The sequence below is a fragment of the Etheostoma cragini genome, chromosome 3 (assembly GCF_013103735.1).
Source record: "Etheostoma cragini isolate CJK2018 chromosome 3, CSU_Ecrag_1.0, whole genome shotgun sequence".
Taxonomy (NCBI): Eukaryota; Metazoa; Chordata; class Actinopteri; order Perciformes; family Percidae; genus Etheostoma; species Etheostoma cragini.
In genome coordinates this window covers 1,728,053-1,755,731 of record NC_048409.1, presented here as the reverse complement: position 1 = coordinate 1,755,731, position 27,679 = coordinate 1,728,053, and the positions used below count along the sequence as shown (strand labels likewise).

Here is a 27,679-nt window from a genome sequence, read left to right as displayed (position 1 = left end):
TGACCGTAAACACACTGGCTCAGCGCCAGAAGGGGATTCATTCATTTGAAATGACTTGAATGATTCCATGATATTGACATTAACTGTCTGCTGTGCTGCTTCTGGTCAGAAAAAAAAGGATATGCACAATCCATGTGGCCCACAACCCTGCTGCACATGTCGGCTAACCCTTTCTGTGCTACTTTTCACAAGCGTTTAGTGCGTTAAAGATAGCGTATTTTCCGGCACAAATTTATAGAGAAAACTTCTTAACTTATGTCAGGGAAACAACAAAACAATTCAGAATATAATGCGGTAATGCAATATCCAGTCAGTAATGTTCTGTTGTTTATGGGCCCAGAGTAGTGTTATGGACCGGATCTACCCATCATAGTGTGGCATACAGTTTAACTGCTGCTGTTACTCAGCTGAGAGGCGGAGGGAGACGACGTCTCTCCAGTTTATTCAGGGAGTCCGATCGATGTCAACTTTTTATTCCGAGTGCTTACTTACAGCACGTTTTCAATAACGTACGACTCGCATCAGGGGGCTATAGCACAAACCCAGGATGAGGGATAACACCAAGATATTCCGGTCTCCTGCAAGAATTTTACCTTGACTTGGTTGCAAAAAAGCAGAGGCTCCTTTGTTACCATGGAGATTTATGCTCTACAGCTAGCCTGGTTGGGACCAGGCTAACAGCCGGGATTTATTCATCCTGGAGCCTTTTCTGTTCCCTGTTTTCTGATAATTATTTTAAAAAGTAATCATGTGACAGTTATTGTTACAGTTGTATTGCTGTGTGAAGACTGCTGTTCATATTGTTGTTGGAAGTTTGATGAATATATTATACTATATTATTACAGCTGTTGAGATAATTAGAAAATGCTGATACAGTTGCCAAATGTGCTTTAAATGAAGTCAGTTACTAAGGGCAGTAACTAAACTGCTGTTCATGTGTGTTCTGTAGTGGACCAATACACCTTCAAATATTTTAGTTGATTCATTTTTTTTTTAATTCTCTTTCAACTATAATCTGGGAGGATTGTGCATTTTTAAGAACATATCTAGTCTTAGTTCACTGAACCAATAACTAAAAACTACTGTACATTCATGTAACAACAGGGAGACGACGCCCCAATGCTTTTTTTTTACCTTATATTTTGCTCGGGGAAGATTAACAGATGAATATACTCTGTTACATTCATGTTTACAGTGTGCATTAAATCAATCAATTAATTATATTTATAGTTTCTAGATTTTAGAGTCTAATTTCTTCAGTGTCTGTTCTGTGTCCATATATAGCAAAGCATGTAAAAGAAGGAAACTCGTCCTCTATATGAACAACACGTGCCAGATAATAGCGCACTGACTGAATGATGTTTCTAAAAATATACATTTATGAACGACTGCTCTTAACTGAAACCACTCAATGAGTCATTAGAAAAAACAAACAATTGTACACTTCACATTAAAAGCGAGCAGTGGAAGTTAATATGACTTAGGAAATTAATATTTTTGCTCATGAGAGAGAGAGAGGGAGAGAGAGATTTTTATGCATCATATTCTTGCATTGTTGAAATTACTCTTCATGTTAAACTTCCTGAGTAACGTTATCTTCTGCTTACTTTTAAGGCAAAGAGTACACCGGTTACTTTGTGCAAATAATTAGCAGCCCAATCCTTGAATGGTATGATTATGATGGTTTCAGAGCAGCGGTCTGTTATTGAATATTTTTAGGCGTCTTTCTCTCGCTGTTTCTTTACAGCGCCCGTGTTTCTTTGTTAAATAATGTGTTTCCTGTTATCTGCTGCTCACGCTGTAGGCCTATGAAGTATGAACAATATGAACAATGCGTTGTCTCCATCTCTGCATCAGTGAATCTGTGATCGATACCTTGGTCTGTTCAAGACATGGCTTCACCTTCCCATCCTGGTTATCTACACCTGGCTGGACAGAGCTTCACCTTCTTTGGTAATTTGTTTGAACCAGCATCCAAAGAGACTCCGACAGCTTTGATGTTTCCTACCACAGGCAAGAACACTTTTCAACACGTCCTCACTGGGTGCTAGATGAGACTTTTGGACACCACACTACTGCAAGTGTACACTAAGTGCAACCTGCACAATTAGTATATTTACATTTAGCACACATTTTAGCATATTATTTAAGCAGTTGCACATTTTGTTTTCCTATCCTGTACATATTCAAATATTTGTTCTTTTATTTCATTCCTAATATTATTATTTCATGTATATTGTATGTATGTACATTTTTCCTAGTATTTCAGTTATAGTTATATTCTGTGTTGTGTGACTGATATTGCTGATACAACACCGTAATTTCCCATTTTTCTTGGGATCAAGAAACATCTATCTATCTATCTATCTATCTATCTATCTATCTATCTATCTATCTATTTATCTATCTATCTATCCATCTATCTATCTATCTATCTATCTATCAAACTGTTAAAATATCTCAAAATCTTAATTGCAGTTTCCCAGTGTTCCTTACAGAGATGCTCATTTTCATTCTGAAGTTGTCTCTCCAAATGAATATGTATATTACGTTGTTTGAATAATGACAGTCACAAGGTGTTGCAGACAGTGTATTTATTCAACAATATGCTGCTGTAAAGCAGAACACTTAATGGGGATGGGATTAATGTTTTCAAGTCTTGGCTCGAGAGACACAACAGCTCTAAAATGAGCTACACACCATTTGTTAAATCATTCATGGAGTCAGACCAATGCATTTTAGTGGTAGAGCACTCAGTCCTATAAGACCCCCCTGAGGGTGACTTCATTTGTTTAGTTTGCTTTTGCTGAAAAGATATGATAATGTACAGGAAGAGCTATTTAGGAAGTGGAATGGCTAACAGCTGCCCAGAGGTGAGGTTCAGGGATATCACTGTATTAGTTCAGGGTGCTCCTCCATCATCTTTAAAATGAGATGGGACAAGAAGATGTGTATGGGAGTTTCCACGTTAAAAGAGAGGAGGGAATAGAAGATATTGATTTATGGCAGCTTGGAGCTTTTTTCCCTCATTTATCATGCTGTCCCTGCGCAAGCTGCCTTCACTCCCTGGTAGGCAGCTTCCCTTCCTCTCTGTGCAGCCAGCCAGTCATCCTCGTGTCTGGGTAACAAGCTGTGTGCTCAGACCCCCAGCACCTTCCAACCCACCCCCATCCTTCCCACTTTACTGTCACACTTCTGAACCCAGAGACGCACCATGACCGGATTACTCACAACACACTAGGCACTGAAATATGGCAGAGTTAGATATGTGTGGACCAGTACCTCCTGTCATGGCCCATCAATTAGCTTTTTAATTCCAAATTCATTGACAGAATTAGTTTTACTCAAGGTTTGTATTTCATGGGCACAATTACATGATTGGTTCCAAAGAGGATCTGGTTGTTCCACCCGAAGATGTAGCTCCGTGCAGATAACACATAAGACCAGTACATGCACGTGGCCTTCCAGGTCTGGCTTCCCTGCTCACATCTCAGGTACAAGAAGTGAAACAAGTGTCAGCTCCTTCATAATTCAACAAAACAAAGTGACAATTGCACCTGTGTGATACCGTCTTCGTCTCATCATGCTGAAGTACTCGGATGCTAATTAGCACCATTTCTCGCTGTGGGAGGTCTAAATAATTTAATTGCTAACTTAACTTCATCGCTACATTCAGCGAGCTATTCCTCTAAAAGCATTTATTATTCCCTCAAATTTTAATGACCTCCTCCAGAATGTCGTACACTTTTATTGCAGTTTTTATTGCAGCACACATTTACAAAAAAAGAAATTGTGTGTTTTATTAATGTATTCTAATTCAGAGGTCCACAGAACGCTGTTTATGAATATTCAAATCAGGCTTTGCCCTTTTAATAAGTAAAAAAGATGGCACAGCCTTTAGTGATACGCCGTCAAGGAATAAAGATTCTCGAGGAATATAACACATGTCCTCTTCGTTCTCATTTTCATGTTCAAGCTTCTGTTTAGCATTGAGAAAAGACAACATGAAGATAACATCATTGTTAATATATTTTTCTTTCTGGCCACTGATGGAACGGGAGTGTCAACTCAGTTTGACTCTAACTCTTCCTTCACGCCGATGCCAGTGGCTGGGGTCATCCACCCTTCACCCTTACAAAGGTTTCATGAAGCTTCGCCTCCCTCACCTAACATTACCATTGCTTCTCATCTCCCATGAATATTATCCTGCAGCATAGCAACAGCACATTCTCATTCCTTTCCCTCCCTTCAAGGCCCTCGCAAAGTCAACCCCAATTTATTCGCGAGGGATGGACTTATCGTGGCTCTGGCCTACCTCTCCCCGCCTCGCTCCACTCTGCATAGGGATAACAAAGTCCTGCTACTCATTCACATGCAGTTGTTCATACTGTATTTCATATATCTTGACTCTGAATCACAATGATCCCTGCTCAGTCCGACTAAATTAAAAACAGCAGCTGCATTCAGATGAATGGGGAATTAATAATTCAGAGTAGAGTTAAACGCCTGCAATTCAGTGGAATATTACATCCCTTCTGTATCATTTAAACATCTATTCACCTAATAATCCTTGTCTGGGGACCAGATTTTAGGTGTAGCTTCTTCCAAATTGTAACTGTAGCAATCAGTTTTGGTTCTACTTTCCCAGGCTGAAATTTATGAGGATTTATATTTGTTTTTATTTCGGTGAGCACCACAAATGAAATTTTATTCATCCTGGATACAGTGGGCCGGATGCTGAAATCTCTCAAAATGTAAAACCAGAAATATCTGCATGGCTACAAACTTCAGCGAGTAAGTGAGGAGATGTGGGGTTTTTGGTTGCTGTAATGTACATGAACTAACCCCTTTTGTAAGGAAAACTAAAACGTGTCTAAATCAATCAACTTTGTGTCAACTTTCAATTTGCAGCTGCAGTAGACAGATGCAAAACATATCAACGTGTTTCTGAGAGTGTTTTTGAATAAGGTTGGGCGGTTTATGTCTAACAGCAGCACCAGTGAAATGCCAAGGCATTACCAGAGGGCTTGACATCCTCAGCCTTCATTTACACTTACAACAAGCTGGAGTTGTTTTTGTCTGCTTTGTAAATTGACAAGCCAAGCGGATGGAGAAGAAATGCAATTTCTCCCCGGGATCAACCCCCATTATCAGCATAAAACATGTCATTTTTTTCGTTTTGCCATCACCTCAAGTTGAAACAAATCTTACTATCTCCATGAATCTCCATACTATCTTCCTGATCTCCTCAAGAACATCATCAGACAACAGAAAGAAACATGTCAAACATATGTTTTTTCCTTTTAACACTTTGACTTTGAATCGTCAGTCTTTTTTTAAACCGGTTTCCCCAGCGGGATGGAGCTAAATCAGGTTCCTCTCCCTCCGATGGAGAAGTCTGGAGCACACTGACTGATTTGCAGCCTTTAATTGTGCAAACAAACTAACATTTCCCCCAATTTGTGCCTGCGTGGATCTCCCACTGTGAGCATTGTCAGTCTTTGATATTTCAGTCTGAATAGTATCAACCTGGGCCAGCAGCTGCTGCTTCTGGATTTGCTGTGTTGGCTGACAAAATAGGAAAACAAATCCAGATCTTCCCCTAGATTTTACTGTAGCCACATCATGCCATCCTCCCAATTTAGTGAGTCCCAAGTCCTTCAAGCAGAATTCTAGTCTGACTAATGAAGCCAAGCTGATTCAAAGGCAACTGGGCTGCACAAATTGAGCACAGCATGCCTTTCATTCCTACCAGAAACCATGTTCCTGTTAGAATTTACTTTGAGATTTTTTCTTTGTGCACGATTGTGTGGCCGGATGCTTTCTTTGACAAGCTCAGGATGCCAAGATGAATATGTTACCATTTTTTAAATGGCAAATCTTCATTACAGATGGATAAAACACCAGATCCCACTTTGCCTCTGATACTTGATCCGATGGAGCGTGTCAAATCCAAGTAGCATCTTGTAGCTGGATGGGTCTTGTTGCGAGCAGATCCATTTCAAAAGTCTGCTTCATCCTGTCCACGCCGCTGCTGTCTCCGGGTGATGGAGAGCATGTGTCTGTGACCACGCGTGCTGTTGAGTGCTCCTGATCACCCGCTGCAGGCGTGACCTTCCCTCTCTCGCTGCTTAACCTAATCAATTATGGTTCAGAACAGAAGCCAGGAGAGAAGGGAGACAGAAAGCCCACGACCTTGTCAGAGCCCTGAGGAGACTGTGAATAATTCCCTTTGAGCCCCATAAAGAAGGTTTCCATGGCAGGGGGAGAAGAGTAAAGGTAGCTTGTTGAGCACAGGGAAGAAAGCTGAACAATAACATGTAACGTACATACGAAGGTAAGATCAGGGGCCACTCAGTAATCAGAGAAAACCACAAGCCTTATCAAGTCAGCTATTCATTCTGGTGTGTAGTAGTCTGGATCAACGTATTTCCAGGATAATTTCCTGACATCCAGTGCGTCCCTCCGTTTCTGCTCCATGTATCCGTGGAAGCAACAACAAACTTTGAGTTAGCAAGCTACAGGCTGAAAACGGCAAGGTCTGCTTGGTTATTTTGGGGAATGATTGTAAAGATTTACAAAGAATATGTTTGGGGCATTTACCCTCTAACTGGGACGTTTTGATGTGGACCAAGTTCTGTCAGTGTGGACGGCATGGGTAAACGGTTGTACCACAGTGTGTGAACAAGCAAACCTGATCAAATTACTTACAATATACCCAAATTATTAGGGAACGGCACTGGAGGTTGGACCCAAAAGCAGACATGACACACAGGAAATACATTTAAATGATTTAATAAAGATAAATACATACATACGTAATATACAGGTAATGGGGCAAGGGGGTGTCCAGGGCATCCAGTGGTGAGGGTCGGGTGCAGTGCGCTCTCCAGAGCATGCCCAGTGAACCAGTGTCTTTTGTTAGTGGTGTCCACCATGTGGTAATGGCGTCCCCAGAGTCCATCAAACGATTCCAACACCTGGACACTTTTCTTGCATCCAGAGAGAAGCAGGCATCCGGGGGTAACAGGAAGTGTGAGCACAAGCAAGCAAGACAGACTGCAACAGGAGGAAACACAGAAAACATTAGCCGCTAGAACACCAGGAAACAGAACTACACAGGGGAAAGCTGTAAGTCTTCTGGAAGCTGTGCAGGAAAAATCTCAATCATTCCCAATCAGCAGAGACGGAGAGGTAGGAATATGTTAGGAGATACATAGACACAGGATAATTACTGCTAACTAACATGCTAGGCAACATTAACATAGGCACAGGCTAATTACTGCTAACTAACATGCTAGGCAACATTAACATAGGCACAGGCTAATTACTGCTAACTAACATGCAGAGCAGGAGGGAGAAACATGAAGGATAACAAACAGGAAGAGGAAATGGCTGCCATGATAACATAATGACACCCACTACATGCCCCTATGTTACTAGTGACACATTATGCTCATCATCAAAAGTAGGACAGCAAAGCTCGCCACTGAATGGGAATAGAATACAAGTGATATGAAATATGATGAAGATTTATTTTTTCCTTTCAAGGTTTGGATATCTACGGAGCCCCCCCTGGGATCAGCTGAGGAAAACAACTAATCGGTGCGCACAGAATAAAAGTCTGTTCCCTCAGTTTAATAAACTGTTTGCACGGGTTCATAATCCATGCCCTCGGTTTCATTAATGTGCGCATTATTCCAGATTTGTATTATGTGTGCACGGATTACGTTTTTTTCTTAGCTGATCCCAGGGGGGTTCCGTAGATATTGGACAAATTCTAATCTCGCAGAATTCCTTAAAATGAACACGGCCCCTTAACTCAAAATCTGTAGCAGTTTCACGGAATCACCAAAAATTCTGTGATGGGCACACGGGAGACTTCCATGACATACACACGGCCCCTTAAATTAAGGAAAACATTTTTTTTTGCAGATGGTTGGGTTTTAGGAAAAGAAGCAACTTTAGGACACGATCCCCAGTCTCCCCGGTGATAGCCCTATGTTAGACCCATCGGCCCCCCCAACCAACCTCCTTATGCAGATCTTTGGGCTTTCATACTACTCTCTACCATAGTCGCTCCTAATGCCACGTCATCTTCTCATTGATTTTACCTTGGCAATGTTTTCCGTGGTGGCCACCACATAATGCAGTGGTAACAGTTTGTGATCAATTCACGGAATTCTGTGGGACCGGACTGCATCTTTCTGTCCGAACCCGGCCCGGCCTGTCGGGTACCGTCGGTCTTGGTTCTGGTATTCATCCTCTACTTCTGGTATTGTTGAACATCACTGTGTCTTTGTAAAGATGTTAACTGTTATAACAAATCTACGTAGAGAAGCAACACTTTGTGTTGGCACTGAATTTGAAATTACATTTTATAGAAATACTATGAATTACAAGCAAACAGTGCGCTATTGCAGACTTCTATACTAAGGTTTTAACCAAATCATTTTAATATACTCATTCGTGAAGTAAAGTGTGCCTGTCTAACTCCTGGAACTCCAGGGCTGAGAATGAGTCTCACTCTGGCCCTGGTTGAGTGCGTAGCATATCAAACTTCTTAAAACATACCTAGAGGGGATCTTTAATAATTACTTACTTACTTTAATAATTTTTCTTAATAGAGACATTTTTTCACAGGTTTGCAGCAGGAGGGTGCTTGAAATGTGTAACAGGAAATGTTTCCCATTGAGATATTCAAGATTCAGGTAAACTGATAGATAAAGATAAACTTCAGAAAGATGCATTTTAAAACCCCTCAATAGTTTTACAGTGGTAGTAGTAGTAGTAGTAGTAGTAGTAGTAGTAGTAGTAGTAGTAGTAGTAGTAGTAGTGTGAACATGCAAGCACTGTGTTGCTTATTTCACACTCAACCAGCTCCACACACAAAACTGGAGGCTGCATTACGGGCTCAGGGGAACCGTTTTGAAGGACACATCAGTGCTTTGTGTTAAAGGAATTTGTTTGGCGATCGGCAACCTTTCCAGTCCTCATACTCAGCCTGCAGAGCTCTCCTTCACAACATTGCCGCATCCTTTTTACAAGGCAGTTTAAAAAGCAGGGTACAATTATACCAGTTTATGTTTTACACAGCAGTCATTCATTTGAAATTGTTTTCCTGAAGGGTTGTGTTGTAATGCAACTCAGAGCTATTTCAACAGCTTGTCTCGGCATGAATTCTTGTCTTTAGAGCAGCTTATTACCTTTCGCTGCTGTACTGTAGCCTGGGGAAGGCAGAGTGTTGAGTTTGCAATACTACAAAACCAATTGTACAAGGTCTACAGTCTAGTGGGTATTTTAAATCAGCAAAGTTTCTTTTTAATAGACAAATGCAACAGCAAATCATGCACAGTGACATTTTCCCCTTTATGCAAATAAATATATTGGCAGGACATGTGTGTCCCGCTATTGTCATACATTCTTGATTTGTTTGACAGTTTCCAGCTCAGTGAACCAGGGGCAAAATGAGACCTGATCCCGAGTCAGATCTAAACTTATGACATTGGGATGATCAATTTGCAAATTCCCCTTCCCACCTTCACCCAAAGTGCTGCAAACTACAACAATTATTTCATTAGTAAAGGCTCCATAGGAAGGTTGACACCTCCCGTCATGTAAGTGCTTTTTCGGAAGCTTTTCATGCTGCCAAGAAAAAATAAAAATACTGAAGGTGACCCTGCTTTATGGCTTTTAGAAAGTTGAGTGAGCAAGACAACCATACTGTAGGTCTCTGTTCATGTAGGAATTACCACTCATATTTGTGTTTTTTAAGTGGCAGAGCCCTCTTTTGGCCTTTTTGTGTGAGCAAAGCAGGAAGTAAGCTCAGTATAAGAGACAGGTTAGGGTGGTGGATAGGTCAAACACAGGACCTTCACCCAGTAGGCCGGGGTGTGTCCTGTTCCAACATAAAAGTTAACAGAAAGGTTGTTCTTCGTTACAGGTGTAAAGGGAAGTTACGGTAAGTAAGTAACAGATTTTTTTTTTTTTTTAAGATTATTTATTGGGTCATTTTTAGGCCTTCATTTGAAAGGACACATGGAGACATTAAAGAGAGAGAGAGAGGGGGAATCACAAGCAAAGGGCCGTCGGTCAGAGTCCAACCCACGGCCGCTGCGTTGAGGGGTAAACTTCCATATATGTGCGCCTGCTCCACTAACTGAGCTAACAGATGATTTTGCACATAATCCACAATCTTTTTGTAAACCAGAACATAGTTTTGGTTCCAAACCCAACTGAGTAGTTTTTGTGCCTAAATATAACCAAACTGAGACTGTCTAGTTTGTTAAAGTGACTATGAAACTGTATTATTCCATCTGATTTTCATAAATTACCTGTAACAGCAAACGAGACTATCAGTGAAAATTACACTTTTTCTATATATAGATATATAGAATCAACTCAAACTCAAAGTTACATAAAGCCACTTTAAGATATGAGGACAAAACTGCTCCTGTGGGTCGTATTAGAGGATAGGAATAAATGAGCTGTACTGTAGCATGGTTTGGAGGACTTGTTGTATTTGCTGATAATTACAGTAAGGCCTGACTATAAGTGATTAAACATGTTTTGTTTGGATTCATGTACAGAATTCTGCGATAATCATGTTGCCTGGTTAAGTCCAAATATTTGAAATTTTGGAATTCAAAAGAATCTATTTTCTGTGAAACGACTCTGATCTCATCCAATGAGAGATTCCAAAAGGTGTAAGCAAGAAAAGTGTGTTTAAAGAGCAAACCACACATGAGTAGTCTGTCATCAGGAAGACAACGCACATATGGTGGAATGAATCCCCCGTCTGCTTAATTCTGCAGTTGGTTTACCTGCAGTTTGTCTGGCCTCCACACAGCAGCCGATGGTAGCTTGTTTGTTTCTAACACATCAGTCATAGTCACCTCCTAATGACTTATTCATTAACTTCTCCAAAACACACATCTTGATGACTGGAAGGAGCATGTTTCAAGACACACAGATGCCGAGTCTGCAGTCAGCATTCTGTAGAATTAAAGCCACTATTAATCAATTTTAGCCGAGCTGGAACCGATCCCAGACGCATGATCCTAAGAGCAAAAGACTGAGAAATGTGGGCGTGGAGGGAAGGCAAATTCAAATACTAATGATGCCTTGTAGACCACAAATAAACCACAATAACAGCAAATAGATCAATACTGTAGACGATCCAATAGAAACTTGGCTGGATGTTTGCCTCATAGAGTCCCTAATGCTTGCACTCCTTCATATCTGAAAAGCGTTTATTCCACTGTTACAGCCACTGGAAAACGCTCTTCATGAAACCCTAAGATACACTGCTAAATTCTCAGCTAAATGTACAGTGATACCACCCTAGCAAGTGTCATGACTTGTTATTTGCTTTTACAGCTCTGGGCTGGAAATATTGCTGTGATCAAGCGTAGCTCTGGATTCAAAGCGTATCTCTAGGATACAGAACGCCTTTCCTGAGCTTCCTGCAGGGAAAGGAGGACAACATGTGTCCAGCTGTCAGGCACAGCTGTAGGCCTCTGAAGTGATAGCCTGGGTGGCTGCAGCCTGCAGTGGATGGTTGCAACACAACTCATCAGGTGGCCCCATCAATTGGGTTATGACAGTGCTCCAACCCGGTGCATTGTGTCCTTGAGTATGTGCTGCTGGGTCACTAGTATGGATCTCTATAGAAATATGGCTTCAGTGTTTTTCTCTTTTGAAGGAATCCATGTTGTTTAGTGTAAAATTGCATGCAGCTCGGAAGGAAGGATGGAGGCAAAAACAACTCTATTTGACTAAGAACAAGTGATTTCAAAGCAGCAATTATACTTGTTTGTGTGTTTTTGTTCCCCCTGGAAGAAAATGGTCCATTTTCTTTATTGGTAGCATGAAAAGTCTTTTGTCTCTAGGGACACCATTTGTTTCATAGTTCAGGCTCTTAACACATTTTGCATTGCGTTCAGCTTTGAAAAACAGAGCTGAGACAACTTGACTCAATAGGCTCGTCTCAGTGAAACACTGCCTATCCCTTGACTTTGACGATGGCTGTCACATTTTCTGTGGTATACGCTCGCTTTATCAGATCTGTGATTTGAATTGGAGTCACAGGTGGAGTGAGCGCTGCCTCTCTCATTATAGCGGCTCTTGGCTGTGCTGTGACACATGGATAATCCAACAAGGAATCAATCATTACATAGTTACTGAGGTAATAGGTGAGCAAATATGTTTCCTGGTGGCTGTCCTTATTATTCTGGGGCTAGTGGGACCCCAGGAGACAGTAGAGCCAGATGGAATTGAGGTGTTGTCACTACTGAGTGAACAGGTAATGAATTACTCCAGGACAAATGGGCCGCCACATGGGAGATGAGGAATCCTCCCACAAAGACTAGGGACAGACGGTGAATGGCAGTATCCACTAACACTCTTTTGCCCCAATTTCATTCCTGTATAGATGTGATTTGTTTTCTTTAATTTGACTCGGCGAAGAATCATTGAATGGTTTGGGGTGTAAATGACCAGAAGAATGAATGACTTAGGTAAGAATCCTCTGTGATGGACATAAAGGCACAAAATAAATATCTTCCAACTAGGGCCAGGGGGCCATCTTGATATACAATCGATATTTGAGACTAGATATTGTCTTAGATTTTGGATATCCTAACATGGCGTAGTTGTAAGAGGTACCTGAGTGTTCTAGCTGTTCTATTATTTGCCTTTAACCACTTGGTCATTAAATCCATTTAACTGATGGTTATTTATCTAAAATCTAGGCTAATTGTGAAGCTATTTAGTTAAAGCACCAGTTGTAAAGGCTAGAAGATTGTTGCAATGAAATGTTAGGTTCAAAAAGTACACACAGACACCGACGTTATCTTTTTTCCTTAGCAAAGGGAGGAGAGTACTGAAATCATTCAGCAGTCTTCCAAAGTACTTCCCCCTTGCTCTGCCTTTTTATTGGCGTTGTATGAATGGGTGTAGACATAACATTGAGGTATTTGGTCAAGAATATTGTGATATCTGATTTTCTCCACTTCACCCGGCCCTACTTTGGTATTGTAAAACCCAATTTCAGATGCAACCAAAGGAATTCTGACATTGATTTTTCAAAACTGCTTGAAATTACACAATGCATGACACTGCACCTTTCCAATTATAGAGTCCAAGCTCCCCTCCCTCTTCTTTTTCAGGCTCCTGTTCTTGAAACCAGCTGATTTGTTATGACATTAGAGTAATGGTATTTCTCTGGTGACAGTCATTGCTGAGGGATATGATTACGCTGTGGTAATTATGATTGTTATTTCCAATCACAGCTGAATGGAGTCTGAGTGTATTATTTCAGCAGCACAGACAGCACCAGAGTGACTATCTACACTAGATGTTTCTGATGGAGGCGATTTGAGATACAAGCGTTCTGCTGTCACAAGCACTGACAGATGCATTCTGCATTTCTGCAGGGAGACAGCAGACAATCTCACGTTCTCTGCAGGTGGATCTACTGGTTGCTGAGGCAGCTAGATGACTTTGACAGCATTTCAGGAAGGGGAGAGTGGAGCACAGAGTGGAGTGGATCCTTATATCAACATAACCATAAAACTTTGAGTCCTTTTCTGGCTTCCATGCGAGATATGTCACCTTGTATTAAACATTTAAAAAAGTATTTTAAAGCATTCTTGATGCATTTTCAATAACAGTCTGTTATCAAGAAAATCACAGACCGCATTTTACATTAGAATTCAACCAAGCCATGTAATAGGTCTGGATAATTTATCAGCTGTGGCAGAAAGTGGGGGAACAACCTCACTTCCGGTCTTATTTTTGGGTGACAATACAGACTAGTGCCGCCTGCTGTTATAGAGATCTAATATGTTTAGTGCACCCGGAGAACGTTGGCTCAAGTTGTCTTCACTTCGATGTGTGCCAAGAGGCTTTTTTGACCTCAGGGATCTGATCTGACCAGTCCGACTTCCTTTTCTGCCGACTGTCGGCTGTCGGGTTGGAATGTTGGAGCCTTGAGATGTTTTATTACAGAAAGTGTATGAAACCCATGACCAAAATAGTCATAGATCCTTAATTGTGTTACTTATTGATGTAATGTTAGGAAAAATTAATAATTCCGCTTTTGGCTAGGGACCCCCTGGAAGCGTTCAAGGACCCCTTTTTAAGTTACTGCAGATTTGTCTCTAGCTCACTGAGAGGTTTGATATCTTCAATTAATTCAAACTGTGCTCTTATTTCTGTTGTTTCCCCCCCCTCTCCCCCCCTACATACTTGCTTTAAATAGACTTTAAACATTTCATTCCTCAGTGAGACTTCTTGCAGCCCCTTTGCATACATAAGCACTCTACCCAGCAGATGTTGGTGTTACCAGTAATGAAGAGAATCAGTCCACCAACCAAAATATAATTTACCACCTCTATCTAGTCAGCATCTGCTGAGCAATAAATATAAATTGCTTAAATTTGCTAAGCATGTAAATGTAAAACTCACCATCTGTACTAGTACCTTTATGCTTTCCTGACGTATACCTACATAAATAAACATATATACAGTCTCTGCCAGAGACTGTGAACGCCGGACAGATGCAAGACTTATAGCAATAATAAAACACACTTTCTAACTTAACTTAGATCTCAACCATATATTAATTAAACAGAAATGTATACTATATAAACATACATTTCATTAGATTGCATCAAAGATAAATGCTATCTTTCCATGTTGGAATCAGAGGTTGGTGCAGCAGTCTGTGCAGCAGTGAAGTGGAGAGCAGTGTAGCACAACACAGCTCTCAGGGTGCGTAATGAAGATAAATTAAGACGTTTTGTTCGTGGATACTAGTGCTGTGTTTGCTCAAATGCTGAGGATTGCCATCTCCTTAGCCTTTTCTTGGGAAATTAGGATTCAGTCAACTGCAACATCACACACCACCTTGCAAACCGCAGATGTCAGATATATGTCTTCAGAAGTGTGAAAGTGCTCATTCCCACACTGACAGAACGAGACAGACTTGAGTGAAGTAAGATTACGTAAAGAACAGGTTCTGCCAAGCGATATGACGGATCAGACAGGTGTCGCAGATGTGCTCTTGATTCCTATATGACACCGCTACAGTAACCCATAGGACCGCATGCTCTCAGAACAGTTGATATGGAACAACATGCATCTTAATTATAAAGGACAATTTAAACCCTTATACAGTTCCATTCATTTGTTTAAAAGTACACAAAACAAGTCCACCATTCAGCCAGCTCACTGTTTAGCTGATGACTTAAGGTAGCAGAGCTGTTGAAACAGTGGCTTCTACAGTCTGGAATGCTTTGCCTCATGTTTTAACAAAAACAGCTAAAAGATGCATCTTTTTAGTCAGGCATTGGTTTACTCACATTGTTGACTGTACTGCTATGTATTTTATGCCGTTGTTATTTCCTGTGATTTTTTTGTAGCTTTTAATTATTACTGATTTGTTTTAAATACCTTATTTATTTTGCCAGTAAAACACGTTGTGACACTGTCTATGTGCTATATAGATACACTTTACATACTTACTTACAAGTTTGGTCTTCTATTGAGCCCACATCCAATTTAAAAGATGGGTTGTGTTGACATTTTTTGTTTCCTATAGTTTCCCTTCATTCTGCCAGCAGCTCACAGATTTTAACCGCCAACGTCATATAAAGTTTGGCTAACAGCTTAGAAAGTCCTGCATCCTGTCACACAACTCATGTCCACATGTGTCATGTGTTTGTCAGGCCATCATTTCTAATAATTGTCTTGCTGAAGAGTACCACCTCTCTAATTATGTGTGACTGCTGTGTTCTTGCCACCAACATGTTGTCATTTTCTTCATTTTGTAGCAATTTTTTTGGGACCTTACTAAAATATAACAGTGAAAGTTTAAGCTTTCCTGTTATATACTATCATCCTTGAAATTATGTTAATTATGTGTTTGCAGTTAATTACAATGTTCAAGAGAGGAAAGAAAAGCAGATCAGACAAAGGGTAGGGGGATACCATGTAAAATCAGCATGGGAGCTTCATAATGGTTGGCTAAATGCATCCTTTACTCCAATTAGCATGTCAATATATATACAGTAGCCTAACATGTTTAAGCTAGTGTGTCGGGCCCAATTACAATAACCAACTGCAAATGAGTTACAGCAACATCTACAGACCATCCAGATTTAGTTCCTTGTAAATACTTTCAAGCTTCTCAGGTATAATGGTCACCATGACAGTCTAAAGCCTGCAGTATACTGCAAACAAATCCCATCTCACAGGCAATATAACAAGTTTTCCTCTAAGAAAAGAGATGCTGCAGTGGACTGTGATGTAAGAGCAGGCTTGGTATCGTATTCCTGTTGCCTGGTTAAAAACATCATGTGATTAGTGGTGCTTTTAACATATGGCTTAAAGGAGCATGTTTCCGATTTATGGTTGGTTTAATTACACCTTCTTATCTTAACTGGACCATAGGTAGGTGGACCAGCAAGATAAATCAGCTGCAGAAAACTCGGAAAGAAATCCATCCACTGAATCCACATCCACAGCCCCTGGATGAGTAACTGTTGTTGTTTTTACAGTTTTATCCGCATCGTAAAGCTTCACAATAATGTACTTCATCCCATATATATTACTGTAGAGTCAAAACATAGCGTTTGAGACAGAACTGTGTTCATAATTATTAGGATTTTGACTGGTTGAATTTTGCGCTTCAGGACCTTTTCTTTTGTCATTTTGGCATGTACAAAGAGGACTGCTTTGCCAAAAAGATGCCACTGCGTTATACAGTAGATAATTGTATAGTATATATTCACTGTGTTGACACGATAACACTGAACTGCTTCCTGCCATGTAGTTTTAAAGTACAGAACAAATTGAATACACCATATACAGTACAAATCTAACACATTACCCAGCACTGGTGGGCAGAGCCCAAAACTACTAAACTTAAGCTAAAACACATACAAAATAAAAGTCCGTTCCTGTGAAACATATATTTACTGTGCATACTAGAAGCAAAGCTCTCCAAATGATATCAATGCCAAAAATCAAAGCAGTAAAGGACCCGTAAAGACTGCTTTTAAAAGATGGCAGCGAGCTGATAAGAGCTACAAGCACTGGAATGGATCTATTGTGCAATAAGAAGAGCACTCAGTCATGGGTACTGTTTAATTAATGATGGAGGGTAGAGATAGGCTGTTAGCTCCATATTGTCAGTCAAAGACTCACAGCAGAGGGTGGCAATATGAGCTATGTAACTGACACATGAAACAGAAGGAACTAATCTATACTCCCCAGTCTAGTACCATTACTGTTCTGTTAAGAGGTTGGCTGCATGACACACATTCATTTCTTCTGAATGGAGAGACTAAACGCAATTGATACATTCAGCATAAGAAGGAAATATGGAGAGTTTTTGTGCTGCTTCACGCTGGACTGAACACGCAACTTTAATCTTGTCCATACTTAATATAATTGTCAGAAAACATGACACCTTTTAAGCTTTACACAACTCTTTATGCCAATGTACAGTACTAACAAGTAATCCAACAGATGGAAATAATACAACAAATCTTCTTTTATGTTATTTATGAATTATTATGTTCACATTTATCAGTCTGGTGGTTCGCCAATATATTCACCCTTTTATTTAACATTTCTTACTATTTCCAGTCTAAATGAAAAATGAACATAGGATTAAATTAGAGCATGAGAGAGCTGCTTCAAAACAAACAAATAATTCAATGGGTAGGCTGCTAATGGAACAACAAAGAAGAAAAAGCTGAACGCTTCAAATAAAAATCTTTTTCAATCTGATTCTGAACTTCAATTAGGAAGTCAAGTGTGCCTATTGATTAGTAACATGCATGGATCTGCGGCCAATAGTAACCACTGACCTTCAATAGATACCCGTCCTGTCAAGATAGCCCTGTGTAAGGAACCCCTACCTGTCACCTCACACTAAACGAAGTCAGTTTGTAGTACAGAGCTAACTTGTCAACATAATTTAATAGGAAACAAACACATGATTGGAAAAAGGTCACATTAAGTCCCAATGTTCAGTGCACACAAGTGTAAACAGTCAATAGTAGAACTTAAGCTTAATACCTATAATACGGAAGCCGAGAATGGCCATGGATTGTTTTTTAATGCGTTATCTCATTATAACGACTTGTTAATTCGTTAACTCGATATAACAAAGTTTGTTTTCTCGAGATAATGAAAAAATTATTTAGTTATCTCAACATAAAGATTTTTTTATCGAGATAACAAATGAATGAATAATGTGTTCATCTTGAATTGAAACTAATGCGCTGCCACAAACGGCTTCCGTAGAGCCACTGGCTGTAGCTGTAGCTTATAATATTATTTATATATTATATAGTATTTATATGATTATTAGCGCCACTGACTGTAGCTGTAGACTATATATTATTTATATATTATATAATATGTATGTGATTAGTGCAGTTGTAGCCTAAGTTAAGTTGTGCGATCCATTTGTGCACAGATAGGAGGCTGACAAACTTATTCAGCAAAGGTAACGTAAATGTAAGCTAAGGTTATCTTAGCAATGTGATGCGAAACATAATTAAATGTTTATTAAGTCATTTAATAGTGCTATGTACGGAAGCCCTTCGTGGTAGAGCAGTGTTTTGAATTCAAGACATTAGCATTTATTTTTTTGTCTCGAGATAACGAACTAATCGTTATCGCGAGATAACAGTGTACTATAAAAAACAAAACAATCCATGGCGGTTCTCGGCTTCCGTACTTTATGTCTATAATAAAACAACACACGTGCAGTTATGCCACTGCAATGAGGACTGCACTCTACCAAAGAGGTCTTTTGACTCTATCGAGGGGAACTTTTTCAGAATGCAGGAGATGTAGCTAGCTTTGAGGGACACACGTTGTTACAGTCAATGGGCAGAGGTGTATAAATATGCACTGTGGCTACCTGAATCGATTTTGTCTGAAATTGTAACGTTAAAGGTGTTTATTCATCTCACTTATGCTAGTGCAACTTTAGCGTTATTAAACCAACTGGGGGAAAAAACGGTTTCAAAATATGAACAAGTCAATGCTAGCTAGCTAAATCAATCCAGGTTATGCTGTGTGTTAACATTAGCTAGCTAGTGTTAACTTGATCTTAGTTAGCTAATGTTTAGTTGACGTTAAAAACTCCAAACAATTTTTGATTATTAATTTTAAAAAAGCTTGCTATAAATAGCAAAAAAATCGATCAGCAGTCACTTAGCTAGCATTGCAGATGATAACGTTAGCCTAACTTTAATTTCAGCAGCGTGTCTTCCATTTTGCTAACGTAACATAGGTATGTGCTTGATTTGGTTGTCATAGCAGCCAAAATCAGCCTTATTGCCTGCACCTGTTAGTGGAAATGTGCTTTTTGCACACAGCACAGGTGTAATTGTTTTTACTCCTTTCGTTAAACCAATTTTACTAACGTTAGCTATTTGGCATTTGCAGGATGACAGAACCTGCAAACAATACAACACATTTAGACAAGGATAGCCAACGTTACGCAGTGGCAGAAAAGGATGCCACTCCTTCTAACTAACCGAGGGCCACCTTTTTTCCCTCAGCACCAGTGAGACGGGATGCTGCGCAGCAGAAAGAGCCTCAGCCGGCTGCAGCGGTGTAGGCAGAAGAGACCAGCGTTACACCAAAGCTCCGTCCACCACGACGCACAGCCCCGCCAGTAAGCTCCCTGAAGTGGAAGAAAAGGTTTGGTTTCGCTCGAAGGGGGGAAACGCTGGAAATAATGTCTGTGAATTCCTATTTTTGTACTTGAGGATTTACTGTTTACGCTGGCTAACCAGATAGAGCGACAGAGACGAGGACCCGGACTTGATATTCTTAAGACCGCTGCCATTCCGCCGTTTGGGTCGGGAGGGAGAGACACTACGGCGGTCACCACAGCCGGGATAACCTGGGAGAGAAGAGCCAAAGAGACGAGGGGCGACTTTTTTCATTTTATTTCCGTGAGTAAAGAATTTGACTTTAGTCTTTCCCTTTGTTTTGTTCATGTTGTAACGTTAATGTAGCTGCAGCTGCATGGGTGCACGCAGGTTGTTAAAAGAGAGTTCTGCTGACAATGCTCGTGATAATAATCGTATTAATTCCACCATAAAATATATTTTTGGATGGTGTTATTTAGCTAGATATCAAAGTTAATGTGGTTTTTACTGTCTTCTGCACTTCAGTCTGGGTTATTTCTCCCCTTGTTGTTTCAATAACTTCTGCCTTTTCATAAAAAGTGACTAGAGTCCAAATTAAGCATGTGGGCGATCGAGTGTCAATATGTCCAAACACACCACAAAGATTTAACATGCTACTTATTCTGCCAAGGGGGAATAACCTTTCCAGGTTTGTGCTCAAATTCAAGGTTTCATACACTGAACCATCAATAGCCTTACAAGAGAGAAAAGAGGTCTTGCTGCTTTTGATAGGAGCTTAAAAGGATACATAAACACATTTTGGTAAAGAAGAGAGCTCTCCTGCAAGGGCAGAGGCAGGTCCTTTATGATTTTGGTAGTGCATCTTCAGGTTAACAGAGCAGGAGGCATCAAACAAACCACTTACCACACAAGTAGACCCACAGGATTGATCTAATCAGAGATGCAAATTTCCCAAACTCTAATTTTGTGGCTTCGCTGCGGTTGAATGTTTAGTATAATGCTATCATCTGACTGTGCTGGTGACAGTCGAGTTGTGCATCATGGCTTGGGGGCGCGCAGACTCTTGTTTGATCTTATTGATTTGGCTTTTCCAGGACTGTTTTTTGGAGGCTGCTCAGACAGCAATGTGGTATTAAGCCATTATTCAATTAGGTATATTATTTCCAATTTTTTCTTGAAGTTGCTGTGACTTTCTTTTAAATGACAGCAATTACCCAAGTGTTGACAGGTAGAATAGAGTCTGCCAGAGGAAAAAACAACCTTTTAAAGTGTGTCTGCTGTCAGTGAATTCCCCTGCTGCTTTCAGAGACACTAAGGAACAACATCATATTATTTTAAGGTCAGCTTCTAATTTTAAAGTCACTTACAATGTCGCTACAATTAAAAGACTCCTTCATATTTAAACCACAAACCTTTGGATCAGTTATAATTTCTAAAAATACCAAAACTAATGCTTTGTTCAGTCTTTCCAGAATTTAACTCAAATATAGTTGTACTTTGGAAACATTAGGGCTGGGCAATACAATGATATTATATGGATATGGTCATATGAGACTAGATATCATCTTATATTATTGTATGACATAACATAAATGCTGTCTTTTCCTGGTTTTAATGACTGCATTACAGTAAGACAGTTACTTACCAGACTGTTGTAGCTATTATTTGCCTTCACCTGGTTAGTCATTGTATATCCACATTATTTGATTAATATCATCTTAATTGTGAAAATGTTTTGGGAAAGCACTACTTGTCATCCCTACAATATTGTTGAAATATAGATATCAAGGTGTTTGGTCTAGAATATCATGTTATTTGATTTTCTCCATATGGCCCAACCCAAGAAAACACTGCTGATCAAACATCTCTGATGTAAACGGCATCAGAGAACATGACAGATGTACTGTAAAATTCCAACATGTGGCTTGTAGGCTGACATTTCAAAAGAAAAAGGGATTTGTCAACAATAAGAGGAGAACATGTGACTTTTTTCTACAGAAGAAATATCTTTCTATGAATTATGATGCTCAAAATTCTTAAATGTTGCATGTTGTGGGTCCTGATCATTAGGTTGCGTTATATACTGTGTGGTGTGTATGTAGAGTATGTGAGAGTGGGACATGCACAGAGAAAAGTAGCCCACTCAGTCTTGTCTTGCTTCAAGCGCAATTTCATTCACATTCTTTGAAGGACTGTGAGTTGAGCACATCTTGAGGTTATTTTACTTGTACTGTACAGTAGTTGTATATTTTTTGCTACATTGATGCAGTCAATATTCAATTTTGCGACTATGTAAAGAAATTGTAGCCAAATCAGCAAAATCTTTTTTGTTTTTTTCTTTCTTGCGACTGCTCCCTTAACTTTAGTCAGGTTATATTATGTACGGACACCAACCTGTAAATCATTTCACTGTGAAGGCATGTTATGTTAACAAACAAAAAATATTAAAGGTCTGTCCATAATTTCCAGCAATATAACTATTTCTTTGGATTTTACCTATGCGGCGGTAAATCAGTGTTAGAATCTTGTAACTTATGTCACATTCTAATGCTGCCACGATTTCCTGTTAATGTTATACAGCACAGCATCCATTAAGACTTAATGATGGAAGCCTTGCAAGGCATGCTTGTGATTTCAAATGGACCATAATTTGCCATAATGTTAATCTAGATATATGTATTACATGATACCTAATGTGCTTAAACGGTTTTATATCAGCCCACTACACCGCTTAGTTTAATTTCCTGAGATCATCTGAAAATGGTTAATCTCACCAAGAAATGTATAGTTAAAGTTGCCTGGCATAGTCCTAATCACAAAGAGCATCACCTGCATACCAGGGGAATAGATGGAGGGAATGAACAGCTGGGCCTGTTTCACTTGGCACAAATTAGAGGTTACCCCCATCCTTATCGGATGTAAATCAGTTTATTTGCTTGCAATACATGCTGTAAAATGTTTGTAAATCCACTTGGGGGCAGGTGTGAGATGAAATGCAAATTGGTAGATCGGCTAACCTTGATTAAAAATTGAATATGTCTTGAAGTTACAGCTGTCCCATCTTCTTAAATTAAATGATTATTGACACGGGCCAACAGACATGGATTTATAGCTAATTGAAAATGACAACTCTGGTGCAGGCGAGGCCTAAAGGCCCTTGGGACACTTGAGAAACATGCACACAAGCAGGGACAAGAGAGGGGCTATGGATAGAAACTGTCTCACTAAAACAATGGCACCCAAGGGAGTCCTATTTTCACTTACAAATCTGAGACTTTAAAAGGAAAATGGACAAAAAATGTTGTGCAGCTCACACTTTGAACTCAACGTGTCCCTCTTGTCTTTTTTTTCTTACAATGTGTGCACATTAAATTAAATTTAAGTTTATTGTCATTCAACGTTTTAGTTCAACATGGAAGGTGCGGAGCATCCTGAAATCTGTAAACAACATTTTTTTCATTGTCCAGAGAATGCAAGTTTGCAACTTTGCTATCAAAACACAACAGTGACTAAGAATGTAGGTCCTGGGCCTCTTTCCCTGGTAAGATTTGAGATGACATGCATTTGCTAGATTATGGACTTTCTTTTTAAGGAATGTTGGTAATCTTGACAGTGGCTAACCTTTCTTTGGCTGCCCTCCTATCTAGTACTTTGAAAAGGAAGCCCACTGCTGGTCTCACACAGGCGGTAAGACACATGTCCCTCAGGATCCATCTGACAACTTAATTTATATAATTGCTGAGAAGCATCTGCGTAAGAAAGTCTGACTTTCAGCACCCTCCTCCACTCCACATGTCACTATTATGAATTTCTTGGATTTGATGTCCAATGAGTCAAACCGACAATCTCAAGTCACACTGATGTTGTCATACCGAAGCATGTGTGAACTACATAAGAAGCACTGCTAATTTGATTACAGTGTTGCATCCTTCTGATGGAAAGCAGTTTCAGTCTTCTATCTTAATCTTGAATTTTTGTCAGTGCTCTGATCTTGCTTTTGTGATGCAGCCAGCAGATTGTTGTACAATAAATCCTTGTACCATGGAAAATGTGTACATATGTTAAGCAGTAATCTAATTAAAATGAGTGACATGACCGTATCAACGTGCAGATCTTTTCTCTTGATTTATTTGCAGCCTACAATCGCTTTGATAGTTAGCAGCTGATCTAAATGGCTGAAATAACTTGTTTTGGTTAGCTACTATGTCCCACAGCCTGGGGTTGGTTAATTATGCAGTCCCTTTATCTGTTTGTCTTTGTGCTGTCCTCATTGTGCTAACTGTGAGCAAGTCATCTGCAGATACCTGCAGGCCCATGTGCCACAGCTGAAATAGCTGGTTGGGAAAACGTTTATTAATTGCATTTATGGAACGAGGCAGTGTGATAAGAAAAGCTCACACATGCCAACGTGGCCAGTAGGCTATTTGTTAAGATATTACAATCTGTTGGGACATAACAACCATTGCTTCTAATACAAAAAAATTGGAACAGTAGCACCCTTTACACAAAGGGTTAGCGCTGCAAAGATGAATCAATTACTTGTCGACATTTAAAAAGCCACATTTTTTGAAAATTGGTTTTGTATTTTTTTTTTGTTTTTATGAAAAAATTTTTGATTCACATTGTTAAATGTGAATATTATCCGGTTCCTTCACTTCTATGTGACAGCAAACTTCTTTGAGTTGACCTTTTGAGGTCGTCACCTCAGGCCTGATCCACATTTGCTATTTGTTTCGGACATTTTATAGAACAAACAACTAATCCAGTAATCGAAAGTAATCAACATATTATCGACAATGAAAATAACCTTTATTTGCAGCCCTATATAAAGGATTTCTACTTCAGTCACATTACGTTTGTTAAAATAGGTGGTACTGAAGTAGGAACTAGTTTGTCAGTGAAGTGAACACCAAGTGTTGTGGAGATGGTGTGGAGAGAGTAGTGATGATGGTGATGGTAGAGAATAGCCTGGGGATGGAGTGTTTTTCAGTAGGCAGCTCCTGATTTTATGTGACAGTAGAGGGCCTTATCTTCCAGGGCCATGATGAAGCACAACACTCTTAGATTTTTTTTATCTTATGAACGTCGAACAATCTCATGCTCTAGACAGATTAGTGAGATGAAGGTGTAAAACGGGCTATGCCGTTTCAGCGGAGTCAAATACTGGGTCTCAGGCGAAATCTGCATCATGCTGATAGTAAAAAATGAAAGATTAGCTAAAATTACTGACACACTTCTGACCTTCAGGTTCAAGGAAGTCAAAATAGGATTTGTTTTATGACACGTTTTGATTATGTTTTTGCTAGTAAACAACTGTATGTGACAGAGAGTGAATGACACTGTATCTTAAACGTTTGAAAAGCTAGAGATAAAACATGAATAACACTCACAGCTTAAAGACCAAACTTGTGAAAGAAGTCCACCGAGGAAAAACTTACAATCATCATTAGAATTGAGAAAAGTCTTTTAGTTAGTTTTGATGCTCACATTTATTCAGCTTAGGTGGTGCCCAAATGGCTTAGGTGCTGCAGCTAAGCCTTATTATGCTAGGGAAAACCCAGCAATAGCATGAGAGAGCTTCTCACTCCCAATCTCTTTTGTACTCTACATTTAATTCTGTTTCTCATTACCTCAGACTGGGCATTTATCCCCTAAAGAATAAGTTGGGTGTTTTTATTTTTTTTTACCCACTTAAAATTCATTGGAGCCCGGACCTTTCTTAACAAGTCTTTTTCTAGGTCTGTGGTATCTTAATAAGTCAAACCTCCAAAGACATACAGAGTAACCCTGGGCCAGCATCAGCAGTCTCGACAGCAATCAAAGGCACCTCGAGAGATCAATGACATTTTTTACGTAACATTTGTTATTATACCTGATTATGTGTAATTACCTCGTTACATTTTGATCTTTAACCCTAATAAAAAACGTCTTTAGGCCCTGTTGATTAACAATCCTCTTTGCCAGCTTGTTAATGTGAAATGGCTTCTCAGCTTCTTGTAAAAGCACAGACAACATCCTTGCACAGTATATTTTCAATAATTTATTAGATCCGTGTTTTTATTGGGATTATCCTTTTTACCCACTGATCTCTTTGTGTTATTGGTTCCGGTTTGATTGTAGGTGTGGAAGCATCACATGAGTAAGATTTAGTTTGGCTGATGTGACAGACTGTTAAAATGCTTCTCAAAGCTTTGTTTCTTTCTTTCCGGACCTAACCAGTTTTTGAATCCGTAAAAGTAACCCCTAAGGTCAAAATACCACTCAATAATTATCAGATATTTAATTTTTACCCATGATGAAGATACACAGTGGCACCTTTTGCAACCCAGTGGGCATTTTTTTTTAAAGAAAGGAGGGATGCTGTGCTGTATATTAATAGGAAGATTGTTTTAGGGTAACCTTTCTTACAGTACTAAGTCATACTTCCTGCAGGCTCATGATGAGTTGCTACGTTCCACTCTCATGCCTCCTTTTTCCCGAGAGATGAAATGTGTATGGTGGTATCTGTCAGAATACAACTACAACAGGGCGGCTGTGCTTAGCCGTGCCTGTGCAGTACCTCTGTGTTCATTGGCGTGTGACAAACACTGGATTTATTCTACTAAAGTGAGGGAAATGTAGAATAATTTCCTCAATATCCTTCTATAATGTCATGACATAACGGCACTAATATGAATAGATAAGGATTGATGTTTAGTGCTTTTATGTTTTCTACCAGTGACTTTCTGATGAAAATCTTAAACCGATACATTGACTGTCCAGAAAGTGAATGACCCATGTGTGAACTGGCAATATTATACAAAAAACTGCATTGTATTCTAAAGGAATACATCAGTAAACAGAATACATGCTTTTATAAGTGAAGGACTTAAAACCATTAAAACATCCTCCCGATATTAGCATGATGTTTAACTTCATTAGGCATTGAGATAAGACGGAAGCACGGCTGCATTTTACAGGAAATAAAGAAAAAGCTGCTCTATGAAGCTTGTTTTCAAAGCTACTATTGTGTGGGGAAGGCTGAGGTTTGATATGACACTGTTTCCTTATCAGCTGTCAGCTTGCTGTGAGTAGCATCATGGCTGCAGTCATGCTGGAAAAAAAATATTACAAAAACATTGCTTTGTGCTGAGATGGTATTTCTCAGATTTTAAATTATTGTTCTGTGTTTCATGGTAGCTCTAGCGTCATTTCAATGCACAGTTTCTTCACATGGTTGACATTTTAATTTACAAGTCAAAGTCCACCCTGTGAGCAGCGGCTGAGAGGCTGCTGAATTGTCTAATTTTCCAGCAGTCCGGTAGATCAATTAATGTAATAGTTAACATAATGGAAGATTAATGGGAGATTTGACAGCAACAATATTGGTAGCAGATGAATTGAAAGGAAAATAACAGAAATCTTATGTATATCTAAGTATGTATATGCATATATATCTAACAAAATATGATCCTTTGATAAGCAGCTTCCAATTGGTCAACAACTGGATGTTTGTAGTTAATCAGCTACTCAAAACATCTGCTGCAGAGTAGCGCCCGAACGATAAAAGATTTTAAGTCCGATAAGGATACAAATATTTGGTTATTTAAAAATCTGATATTCCGATATATCAGCCGATATACAGTATAATTAAAAAGAAAAACCAGAAACACGTATAAAAAAGATTTCCCTAACATTAGTTATTTGTAGTCCTCACTAAAGTTCCCACTAAAATAATATGAAAATAATTTGTTTTATTCAACAGAATATCATCAGTATTATTAAAATATATTACGTTCTGATAACTAAAGTGTAAAATTACAAACTTAAGATATGAAACTGAAAGTCCTTTGAACAAAACTACAAAAGGGACATGGTAGAGCGCCCTCTGATGGACAGACTATACAACGCCATCTCTAACAGGGACGTTGTGGCGTGTCCTCTGGTGGACAGACTATGCAACACCATCACTAACAGGGACGTTGTAGAGCGCCCTCTGGTGGACAGACTATGCA

General features: G+C 39.4%; 1 protein-coding gene and 1 long non-coding RNA gene across 5 annotated transcripts in view; one reads left to right on the top strand and one right to left on the bottom strand.

Moving 5' to 3' along the window:
* Nucleotides 1-771: 771 nt before the first annotated feature.
* Nucleotides 772-27,679, bottom strand: part of LOC117941919 — a 27,961-nt gene continuing 1,053 nt past the window's right edge. The window contains exons 2-3 of the long non-coding RNA XR_004656005.1: nucleotides 21,049-21,059; nucleotides 772-920 (exon numbers count right to left, since the gene is read on the bottom strand). This is a non-coding gene — a long non-coding RNA (uncharacterized LOC117941919). The remainder of the gene's footprint in view (nucleotides 921-21,048; nucleotides 21,060-27,679) is intronic.
* Nucleotides 19,297-27,679, top strand: part of cntn5 (contactin 5) — a 111,568-nt gene continuing 103,185 nt past the window's right edge. The window contains exons 1-3 of one of the 4 annotated variants that reach the window (XM_034867147.1): nucleotides 19,297-19,408; nucleotides 19,590-19,731; nucleotides 19,827-19,988. The gene's annotated coding sequence lies outside the window, so the exon portion shown is untranslated. Of the gene's footprint in view, nucleotides 19,409-19,467; nucleotides 19,989-27,679 lie in introns of those variants that run through there. The other 3 variants (XM_034867146.1, XM_034867148.1, XM_034867149.1) reach the window with 3 other exon arrangements.